General features: G+C 39.7%; 1 pseudogene; it reads left to right on the top strand.

Moving 5' to 3' along the window:
- Nucleotides 1-2,764: 2,764 nt before the first annotated feature.
- Nucleotides 2,765-7,859, top strand: LOC103553822 (olfactory receptor 51G2-like; annotated as a pseudogene).
- Nucleotides 7,860-12,368: the final 4,509 nt, after the last annotated feature.

The following is a 12,368-nucleotide window of genomic DNA, read 5'->3' as shown; positions in this document are numbered from 1 at the left end:
TTTTTTGCTGAGGAAGACTGGTCCTGAGCTAACATCCATGCCCATCTTCCTCTTTTTTATACGTGGGATGCCTGCCACAGCATGGCTTTTTGCCAAGTGGTGCCATGTCTGCACCTGGCATCCCAACCCATGAACCCCAGGCCGCCAAGAAGCAGAGCATGCAAACTTAAGCGCTGCGCCACCTGGCCGGCCCCTCGTTCTAACAGTTTTTTAATGTAGTTTTGGGGGTTTTCTAAACAACAGATCATGTTATTTGTGAACAGAGATAATTTTACTTCTTCAATTCCAAATAGGATGTCTTTATTTCTTTTTCTTGTCTAATTGCTCTGGCTACAACTTTCAGTGCTATGTTGAATAGAAGTGGACATAGTGTGACAGAGTGTGCATCCTTGTTTTGTTCTTAATCTTAGAGGAAAATCTTTCAGTTTTAACTGTGGCATACGATGTTAGCTGTGGGCTTCTCATATGTGTTCTTTCTTATGTTGAGAGACAGGCCTTATTTATCTAGCTCTCCCATGTTCATTACAACATCATTCAAAATAGCCAAGATATTGCAGCAACGCACATGTTCATTAACAGATGAATGGATAAGGAAAATGTGGTATACACACAGAGTGGAATATTATTCAGGCTTAAAAAGGTAAAGAACCCTGCCATTTGCAACAAGGAAGTTTTTGGAGGGGATTAATATGTCTATAACCTTGATTTTGATGATGATTTCATGTACAAATTCATCAAACCGTTTACATTAAATAAATGCATTTTTGTGTATATCAATTATAGGTCAATAAAGCTGTTACACACACACAGATGCTTCTGCAATTCAGCCTGGGGCCTCTTCATGTTTTCAATTTTTTACCTCTGTTAGAAAGAAAGGAAGCCCCTTGGGACAGAATAAGATAGCAAGAAACATTTCCTAGTTTTGAAGATGCTCTGTCTCTCTAAGGACATAAAAACAAAGATATGGAAGAACTCCCAGTAAGCATGCCTTCCCCCATTCATCTCTGTCTGTCTTAAGGTCCTTAACTCCTCATCTATCCCCTCTGATTACTCAGTACATATTTGCTGTGGAACAAAATAGGGCTTTCACAATGTCACATGAGGAACAGACACAGGAGGTGGGGTGGCTTAATTTGTTTGAACAACCCTGTCGACCAAGGAGAGAGTGGAGGGAATAAACACAAATAAACCTGAATCTCTGAAATGTTGTCATTTGGAGGGGCCAGAAACTGTTCTGTGTGACTGTAAATGGCAGATCTGATATCACTAAAGAGCATAGTAAAAGAAGAGATAGAAGTGCCCAGTAAAATTTCCTGCAGATGTGGCAGAATGGATGGACCTAAAGATGATGATGATTCTAGCACTCTCCTCCTCAAATAAGTTGCTCAAATACCTCACTTTCCTTATAACTCTCCAACCCAACACTCATATCCCATATACTCCCCATTGCCCAGGAAAAAACAAACAGAGAATATCCTTTTCAGCCTGTTGCCTGTGGATTGCACGTCCCTCAAGAGCAGCAACTCACTAAGGCATCAAGCCAGTGGTGTAAATGCTCTATCTTAGTTTTAGAGTTTTCCTGGGCTCCTTACACAAGTAAGAGGTAGAGAAAGCTGTGACAACAAGAAAGGTGAGTAACTTGGGGCCCAGATAGCATCCCTTCTACACTATTTAGAGGGATGGGGGCCTGATTAGTGAGTCTGAGTTCCCTTTTCTGTCAGCTGCTGCAAGGTGGAGGAGCCAATGGGATGGGAGATTAGCAGATGTCATAAGCAAGAAGAAAAGTAAGGAGGCCTGGACTTCAATAGATGGCAGGTCTATGCCCTGAGATAAGACAGATGAAGTGAAGAAGCCTCCTTTTGAAGCCCAGAGATTTCCCAATTCAGAAAATTACTCAGAAACCCAGACTCTGAGTCCAAGCAGATGAGTACCCTCTAGTTTCTCTGAGTAGGAGAGCAGTAGAAAGGGTATCTTAAGATCCCACCCCCACAGTTGACATCCCATGCTTGATCTGAATGTTTGCTTAGTGTCTCAACTCGCTCTACGAGGTAGTCCTTCACATTCTTCTCAATGAGAAGAGTGTTTGAGAAAAGCACCTGGCTTAAACATTGCAAAATGATTATACCATAGTGTTAGATAACACCTCTCTCAGGGCATATGATTACCATATCTTTCTTGTGGAAAACAAAAACAAAAGTACTTGCCTTTGGGTAAACTAAGGAAAGCACGGTAGATTCATCCTTTTGTTTCCAGGCTACTTGACTTTCCCAGACACATCCAGTCACAAGTTAACAGAATTCTAGAGTGCTAAAACGGAAACAACTTAATTCATAGGGAGAGAGCTATAAGTTGTAATATATTTGACCTTTTAGTGTCCTGGAGATAATAATAGAAGACCAAATCTGGTCTCATTTCCAGGTCTAAGTGATTTAATATAATGTTTTTGCACTTCATGGAAAGCAGAAAACCTGTCAACCCACTTGACTGTTAAAATGGGCATTTTAAAAAGAACAGAAAAAACAAAACATGTCATTTCCCCACAGAGAATCCCTTCCCAATTTAAAGCCTCTCACTGTAACATTTACAAAATATGAAAAGGAATAGAAAAACCATTATCTGGAGACATGAAAGAAATTGGCTTGATTGTGTAGAGTTGCCCCTAATTTTTATCAACTTGTCTTAAATATTATCCTATAATTTTACCCTTGTCAGTTCTAAGCTTCCTGTAATATTCAGCTTAATTTAGCATTTGGATCCTTCTACCATGGTCGAGAGCAATAGATCAGAAAAATACCCAGAGTTCATAGGACTTACACGTCCACCAGAGGCAAGCTCTGTGATAAGGGATGGAGGATTTGTGAATTACCCAACAACAGATAAATCAATGCAGGATGGATGAAAGAAAGAGAAATGTGACATTAATCTTTGGTAAAATTAATCCTGCAGGTTAAACGGAGAGACCCAGAATTCTCCCTCTATTCTGATTTAAGATACCAACGACAAAGAGAATTTCCTGGATTTATCCTAAGTAAAGCCAAATAAGATTGGATAAGAATTTAGATTAACTGTATGAATCTGAAGGAGCCACTGGTCGTTACTGTCTACAAACTATCAAGTATAAGTTGTGAACATATGCACATAGGAGGTGCTGTATGAAGGTTTTGGGTTGAGGGGAACTGAATTATAAAATTAAGGAGTCTTCATTCAGTTGTTCATTTATTCATTTCCCTCCCCCTAAAAAAAGACATAGGACAGAAATTTTGAAGTCATCAAAATCAGAGCAATGCAATCGAATGAGATTTCTGAAGAAATGTTCTTTGGATTAATAATAAAAACAGAAAAAAGGAAGGGGAGATAGCACAATAAAATGGAAATGACTTTATGATAAGGACCCAAAGGGTCTCAAGGAGGAGTGAAAAGAAGATTTTTGGAGAAATATGAAGGGGCTTCGTTTACAAAGTCCCAAATCATGTGACCAGGAAACATCACAAGAAAACAAGTTCCTTCAGATAATCCAGTCCCACAAGCCCAACAGTTTACAATCTCCAGCCTCCAGCACAGCCCATGCCAGTATAGGCAGTGCGAGACTGCTGAAAGTGCTCAAGTCAAACAGACCTGAATGGGAATTTGCACATATTTTCAGTGTGGCCTAGAGAAACTCACTAAAACTCTCCCCTTCAGTTTCATGTTTTTTAACACTATCATTTATTATTATTAGTTGTTAAAAAGTTACAATAATACTTAGCTTACATAGTTCTTTTCAGGACTGAGAAATATTATTTACAAACAAAAAGTGAGAAGTCTAATATCTGAAGCATGAGATATTCAATAATTTGTAAATTATTAAACTTGTTTGCCCATCATCAGAGACTAAAATTAATGCCATTACGAGGACAGATCCCACTGAACATTAAAGGAGATAAAATTTATGTCTAGAATCATTTATTTGGTTGGTGTCAGTGAAAATTCCAAGCCCTCAACTAGGACAGGTGTCAGTGCTGAGCGATTTACAGGGAGGGACATTCAAGGACAAGTCAAGACCTCAAGATGGGTGTGCTAAGGGGCTGAACAAAATATTTGGCTGGTGTTCTAAAGGTTGTGGGGAATGCGGAGTGAGCAGAGTGAGGCAATGATTCCCGAAAAGCAATGTGCAGCCTAGACTACGAAGACATCAAGTGACCCAGGCTGATATTCTCTGGGCAAGGCACAGATAGAGCCCAAATATTTAAGTATTCTCAGTGATCTAGTGAAATCAGTTGTCTCTTCACTTACCAAAACTTTCCTAGTGTTTATTGTCATTTTCAGCCTGGGACTTCATCAATACTTGGGCTTGATTGAAAGAGAGTGTCCTAAGATTTGTACTCAAACCCCCCAAACACAAAAAGATATTAAGTTCTAATAACCGACTCAGGGGAAAGCTGTGTTGTTTTCTTCCTTTGATGGTCTTAAGTATTTCTTTCCATTCTTTCCATTCACTTTATCTAAGATATTGCCCTTCTCTTTCTTTCAGCAAGAAAATTACGAGACAACATTAGATAATTATGTGAAAACACTTAGAATACTGCAAAATGTGATAACCATGGAACAGCAAAAGTAGCCAGGATACAAACTAAGGTAATGAAGAGGAGGATGATGATGATGAGCATTTTGAGTGCTTTATATATTAAAGAGTATTAACAAACATCACTTCACTTGATGAAGACACTGCATGATAGAGGGGAAACAGTACAGAATTTACATTTAGAAAAAAACAATTTCTAAATCCGCTTCAGTGACTGTTTTCTGGTAATCATGGAGAAGTTAAACTATTCCCTACATTCTGCATTTCTTTTGAGAACACGTTAGCTAATATACGTACATTCCTGGATCAGTTGACAATACGAAGTAAAAGCTGAGAAAGTGGGAAATAATTGATGATAAAACATAATTGCTGGGGGCCAGCCCCGTGGCCTAGTGATTGGGTTTGAGCACTCCAATTTGGCGGCCCAGGGTTTCACCAGTTCAGATCCTGGGCGCGGACATGGCACCGCTTGTCAGGCCATGCTGAGGTGGCATCCCACATGCCACAACCAGAAGGACCCACCTCTAAAAATATGCAACTATGTACCAGGGGGCTTTGGGGAGAAAAAGGAAAAGTTAAAAAAATCTAAAAAAAAAAAAAACCACGTAATTACTAATGTATGTACATTCCTGGATCAGTTAATAATACAAAGTAATAGCTGAGAAAATGGGAAATAATTGATGATAAAAGCATAAATAAATGTCTTCCTAATGACAGGTGTCCTGTCAGTGTCTTTGTGTCTGCCCTGATTAAAGAGGTCACATCTTTCTTTTTTTATATTTTATTTTGTTTATTTTTTATTTATATTTTTAATTGCAGTAACATTGGATTATAATATTATATAGCATTTGGATGTACATCATAATATGTTTCGAATTCTGTGTAGATTACATCATGTCCACCACGCAAAAACTAATTATATTCCCTCCCCTCACGTGTGAGCCTAATCACCCCTTTTGCCCTTCCTCTTCCCCTATGGTAACCACCTATCCAATCTCCAATGCTATGTGTTTGTTTGTCGTTGTTTTTATCTTCTACTTATGAGTGAGATCATATGGTATTTGCCTTTCTCATTCTGACTTATTTCACTCAGCATAATACCCTCAAGGTCCATCCATGTTGTCACAAATGGCTGGATTTCATCATTTCTTATGGCTGAGTAGTATTCCATCGTATCTAAACCACATCTTCTTTACCAATTTGTCCCTTGATGGGCACCTAGATTGCTTCCAAATCTTGGCTATTGTATATAATACTGCAATGAACATAGGGGTGCAAGTATCTTTATGCCTTTGCGTTTTCAAATTGTTTGGATAAATGCCTAGCAGTGGGATAGCTGGATCATACGGTAGATCTATTCTTAATTTTCTGAGGATACTCCATACTGCTTTCATAGTGGCTGCACCAGTTTGCACTCCCACCAGCAATGTACAAGGGTTCCCTTCTCTCCACAACCTCTCCAACATTTGTTGTTTCTTGTCTTGTTAATTATAGCCATTCTGACCGGAGTGAGGTGATACCTCATTGTAGTTTTGATTTGCATTTCCCTGATAGCTAATGATGTTGAGCATCTTTTCATATGCCTGTTGGCCATCAGTATATCTTCTTTGGAGAAATCTCTGTTCAGATCCTTTGCCCATTTTTTATTTGGGTTGTTGGTTTTTTTGTTGTTGAGCTGTATTAGTTCTTTGTATATTTTGCATATTAACCCCTTATCTGATATATGGTTTGCAAATATCTTCCCCCAATTGTTAGATTGTCTTTTCGTTTTGTTGATGGTTTCCTTTGCGGTGCAGAAGCTTTTTGGTTTGATGTAGTCCCATTTGTTCATTTTTTCTTTTGTTTCCTTTGCACAGTCAGACATGGTACTTGAAAACATGCAGCTAAGACTGATGTCAAAGGACATACTGCCTATGTTTTCTTCTAGAAGTTTCATGGTTTTGGGTCTTACATTCAAGTCTTTAATCCATTTTTAGTTGATTTTTGTGCGTGGTGTAAGGGAATGGTTTACTTTCATTCTTTTGCATGTGGCTGTCCAGTTTTCCCAACACCATTTATTGAAGAGACTCTCCTTTCTCCATCGTATGCTCTTGGCTCCCTTGTAGAATATTAGCTGTCCATAAATGAGTGGGTTTACTTCTGGGCCCTCGATTCTGTTCCATTTATCTGTGTGTCTCTTTTTATACCAGTACCATGCTGTTTTGGTTACTATGTATTTGTAGTATATTTTGAAATCAGGGAGTGAGATATCTCCAGCTTTGTTCTTTTTTCTCAGGAATCCTTTGGCTATTCAGGGTCTTTTGTTGTAGGTCACATATTTCTGAAGACCTCTGTCTTCCAAAGACTCTCCGTTCCCAGTCTTATGTCAACATCTCTTTCTTCTAGCCACATGCATTCCTGATGATTGACATCCCAGGGCTAAAGGCCATTCATGGCTGGATCTCAATCCCCTTCTCCTTCATGTACACTGTGACCCTCACTGGAAACTGCCTGATCCTCTTAGCTGTGAGGAGGATTCCCAGCCTGCATCAACCCATGTACTACTTCCTGTCCATGTTGGCCCTCACTGATGTGGGCCTCACCTTGCCCACACTGCCCACCACCCTGGCTGTGCTCTGGTTTGACCGTCAGCTCATCGGCTTCAATGCCTGCCTGGTCCAGATGTCTTCCTCCACTCCTTCTCTGTGGTGGAGTCCTTGGTGCTCCTGGCCACATCATTTGACTGCTTTGTGGCCATCTCTAACCCCCTGCACTATGTAGCTGTTCTCACAAATAATGTCATCCTCAGGATTGGGCTGACCATTGTGACTCGAGCCACTGTGTCCCTCTTCCCTGTGCCCTTTCTACTGAAGTGACTGAATTTTTGCCCTGACAAGATCCTCCTGTCCCACTCATTCTGTTTCCATGTAGATGTCATGAAAAGGGCCTGTGCTGACATTACTGTCAACATCCTTTATGGGTTGTACGTAGCTCTGTCCACAGTGGTTGCAGACTCCTTGCTGGTAGTCCTGTCTTATACCCTTATTCTTCATACAGTGATGGGTCTGGCCTCTCCCAGGGAGCGTGTGCGGGCCCTCAACACTTGCATTTCTCATATCTCAGCTTTCTGGTTTTCTACATCCCAGTCATAGGAGTGTCCATGATCCACCATTTTGGGAGGCACCTGCCCCCCATTGTTCATGCTCTTGTTGCCTATGTGTACCTGATGGTGCCCCCTGTGCTCAACCCCATTATCTACAGTGTGAAATCCAAGACCATCAGGGGCGCCATGCTCAGCGTGCTGATGAGGCAAGGCTGACAAAACTGAGAAACAAGCATGGAATCTGAGGGGAAAAATGATCAAACAGTCATATCTTATGTCCAGATGGCCCTTATTCAGAGCCTTCACCTAGAAACATTATCAAGGGTATGACAAGTTAAATAGATGCCCTCAGAGTGACGGGTGAAGAACAGTCTTGATTCTTTCCTGCACTCATTAACTTCAGATATTTTATTTAGTGTGTATTGGTACAAGAATCTGTGGTTGTTACTCGAGATATTACAGTGAATCATACACGGTATCCTCTCTTGGTTGGATAACAGAGGCCTGTAAATATTCAATTATAATAAAGTGTAATGGAGCTGCAATAGGTACACACAAAGTGCTACGGGAAGCTAGAAGAGGACTTGCTGCCTTGCCGAGAGGAAATGAGACAGGAGGCAGGTCATAAGGAGGCTGAAATGTGACTATGAGTTTGTCAGGCAGAAAAGATAGGCAAGGGGAGGGCGCACCTAAGAAAGAGGAAAGAACGTAAAGGACAAAAAAACCCCAAAAACCTGAGGTGTGGAATAATTTGGTGTGCTTCTGGAAAGGTTATTCGTTACATGTGGCTCAGCAGAAACTATGCTTGTGTTGGAGGGAAAACAATAGGAGATGAGCTAGAAATGATGGGCAGCGGTGAGACTTCTTGGGGCCTCTTAGACCTGTTGTGACGTTGACCTTCATTCTTTGTTTAAAAGGCAGCTGTGGAAAGGTTATTGCATTGTAAAAGCTTGCATAGTCTTAACTGTGTATTACAGGTTTGAAAGATGAAAGTAGAGGAGGAAAAGGACACAAGAAAACCATCTCAGAGGCTGTTGTAACAGACTAGGAAAAAGAGAATGAAAGTTAAAATTAAGTCAGTGTCACCAGTAAGGGAAAAAAGTAGATGTCTTTTTTAAAAACTGTATCTCTACATTTCCCTTCTCTGTCCTCTGAAAGTGCCTGGAAGCAACCACACCAGTAGCAGGGAGCAGGGCTAGCACCCACCTCTTGCTTTCTAAATACCACTCCCCACTACAAATACCCTGGGATCCATGGAGCAATAGTGATGACTGCTATAAGCAGGGAAAACATAAGGTGATACTGCAACAGTTTATGCCTGAAGTAATAAAGAATACAAAGACAATAAAGTCGCGTAAAAATAAATATATATATACACAGAATCTCATTTGAAGGGGCTACCAGTGGCCAAAAGTAGGTCAACTAGAACATTAAAAATATTTTTGACAGCAGCTGATTATCACCAATTGAGGTGTTTTTAAAAGTGTGAGTCCACAGTGATATTCAAAACAAAGAAGGAGAAAAGAATAAAAAAACTCTTTTGTAAAAACATGCCATGTAATAAATGTTACAGTATTGATAGATTTAGAAAATTATCTTTTTGCAGTTTTTAATGTAATTTTAAAATAATCAACAAACGCATAAAGGATGCTGAGAAACGAAATATTCACACAGTCTCCAGGTAGCACTACACAGCTTACTTTACTAAATAGAAAAGGGTGGACGTCCCTTGACAATGAAAAGATTGGCAATGACTACCTTAAGCAAGCGATCAAATTTAGCTTAACCAATAAGGGGTAATTTGACCTGATGTGCCTTCTGAGATGAACAATAAGACACAGCATCACATATGTAAAATTCCTACCAAAAATTTTCATTGTGAATCTAACTGTGAGGAAATTATCAGGAAAATCTTGAACATGGGAAGTATCTCAGACACACACACACACAGACACACACACACTAGCCTGGAATCTTTTAAAAAATTCAATGTTATAAAACTATGTCAGGGGAACTAATCTAATAACAAATGAATACTAGCATTAACTAGTTATTATTAGGACAATTGTGAAACTTGAATATGTCATGTATATTGATGATATTATTAGGTTAGTATAGTTTGTATAGGTTTGAAAATGGTTTTGTGGTTAGCATAAGAAAATCTTTTTTAGGAGGTGCATGCATATTGTTTATTGAGAAGGCTTGTAATATCTACAATTTACTTCCAAATGAGTCCTCAGAGAAAATGTGTGTGCGCACGTGTGTGTGTGTGTGTATGTGTGTGTGTGGAGAGAGGAAGTGGAGAGACAGAAAGACAGAGAGGGAGCGGGAGACTCTCATGCTCAGGGTCCTATATATCACGAGAGACGAGACCGTGTCTCAGATAATGACTGAATGCTGGGAGAGGGCCTAAAACTGAGCCTGAGTAAGCTGATCCGCTGGTGTTAAGAAGGCAGAATTAGATTGCAGAAGGAGCAAAATAATTGTATTTCCTCTGGATTAGAATGTGATTTCCATCAAGACTTAGTTGGAACCTTGCCCACTCCCACCCCAAGCCAAGTCAGGGGTTTCAACAGTGATCCCTGAGCACCCTGTGCTTCCTTCGATTGTCGTCCTTACACACTATGTTGTAATAATAAATGATTGCATATGAGACACTGAAATCCTTGAGGCTGGGAATCAGGGACTATGTTTTAGTTCTCCCTGTGTCCCCAGTGTTTAACCTGGGCTGACACATAAAACCTCACCACTCCATAAATCATGTTTTAGTGAATGAGTGAAGACATGAAAGAATATAACATAGGGCCTATGGGCCTGGTCAGAAGAAATGAAGATCTCTGGGTGCAAGGTCTAAACTCATCCTCCCCCAGTTTACCGCCAAATGTAGACAGCAGAGGGATGAACCCATAACCATACAGGCCTGGGGAGTGGATCTCCCGGTTTCATTACTGCTATAGTACTCCCCTACTGCTTTCTCCATCTTCGCTGGAAGACTCTTGTCCTTCCAGGAAAAGACAAAAGTTTCTGTCCTCTGTGTGCTGTTCCCGGATCTTCTCTCTTCTGCTCCCTTTGCAGCTTGTTTACATCTCTCTTAGAGCACTCATCACTTGCTACTGAAATCAGCCTTTGTACTGATCTATTCTAGTTCCTGGAAGGCAGCATTGAAACCTGATTCACATTGATGACTTCATACCATGGAAATGAGCTGACCAGAGGTAGCTTCAGGAATATTACTTGATTAAATCTATGAATAATAATTTCTAAATAAATACTCCTAAGTAAATACTCCTAAATAGTTCCTAAATAAATGAAAACTGAAGTTTATTCGCTCACTTAGTCATCAACCAATTACTAAGTTTACAGCATTTTCAAGCAATGGAAGTTGTAGATACAGCTCTTCACAGCTGTGAAGCAAATGGGAATCCTTTGCTCCAAAAGAACACCTTCCTGTTCAAGAATGGCATTCCTCTGCTCTTCCGGTATTGCATGAGATTACAATATTAGAGACTCTAGACTTCAGTTCCACATAACTCTCTTCTGCCTCACCTCTTAAAATTCAGTGTCCTTTGGATAGAGACATCTTCATCCCAAATTCATCCCAAAAAGGCCACTGAGGGAGGCACTTTCTTCACCAGCAGGCACACTGGCAGAATACAAGGGGATGGGAAATTGAAGCACAATTTGGAAGCCAGTGTTTGAAAACAAATGTTCTCTTAAGTTGCCTCTGCAGATATGTCTTCAAGATCTTGATATCAATTCTTTGGAGTATATATCCAGAAGTGGGAAGGCTGGATGATATGGTAGTTCTATTTTTTTAAATTTTTTGAGGACCTCCATACTGCTTTCCATAGGTTGTACCAGTTTACGTTACCACCAACAATGTACGTGGGTTCCAATTCTTCCACATTCTCATCAATACTTGTCTTTTTTTTTTTTTTTTGATAATAGCCATCCTAATGGTTGTGAGGTAATATCTTATCGTGACTTTGATTTGCTTTTAGCAAATAATTAACAATGTTGACTACTTTTTCATATAGCTCTTAACCATTTGTATGCCTTCCTTGGCAAATATCTATTCAGTTCCTTTGCCCATTTTTAAACTCAAGTTATTTGGGTTTTTCGCTGTTGAGTTGTAGGAGGTTGCATATATCAGGTATCTGGTTTGCATTGAATATTTTCTCGCATTCCATAGGTTACCTTTTCACTGTTGATTGTTTGCTGTGCGTTAACTTTTTAGTTTGAGGTAGTCCTACTTGTTTGATTTTGCCTTTGTTGCTTGTGCTTTTGGTGTTAGGTCCAACAAAATCATTGCCAAGTCTCATGTCATGAAGCTTTCCCCTATGTTTTCTTCTAGGAGTTTTATAGTTCCAGGTCTTATGTTCAAATCTTTAATCCATTTTTTAGTTGATTTTTGTATATGATGTGAGATAAGGGCCCAATTTCATTCATTTGCATAGGGATATCCAGTTTTCCTAACACCATTAAAGAGATTGCCCTTTGTCCATTGTATATTCTTGGAAGCCAAGTCAAAAATCAGCTGACTGTGTACGTGTGGATTTATTTCTGGGCTTTCTATTCTATACATCAGTTTTATGTCAGTACCATACTGTTTAAAGTTAGTATACCTTTGTAATATATTTTGAAATCAGGAAGTATGATGCCTCTGGCTTTGTTCCTCTATCTCAAGATTGCTTTAACTCTTTAGGGTCTTTTGTGGTTAAATAT

This window comes from Equus przewalskii, chromosome 6, assembly GCF_037783145.1.
Source record: "Equus przewalskii isolate Varuska chromosome 6, EquPr2, whole genome shotgun sequence".
NCBI classification, from domain to species: Eukaryota; Metazoa; Chordata; class Mammalia; order Perissodactyla; family Equidae; genus Equus; species Equus przewalskii.
The sequence above is the reverse complement of the archived record's forward strand: the minus strand, read 5'-3'. Positions and strand labels throughout refer to the sequence as shown.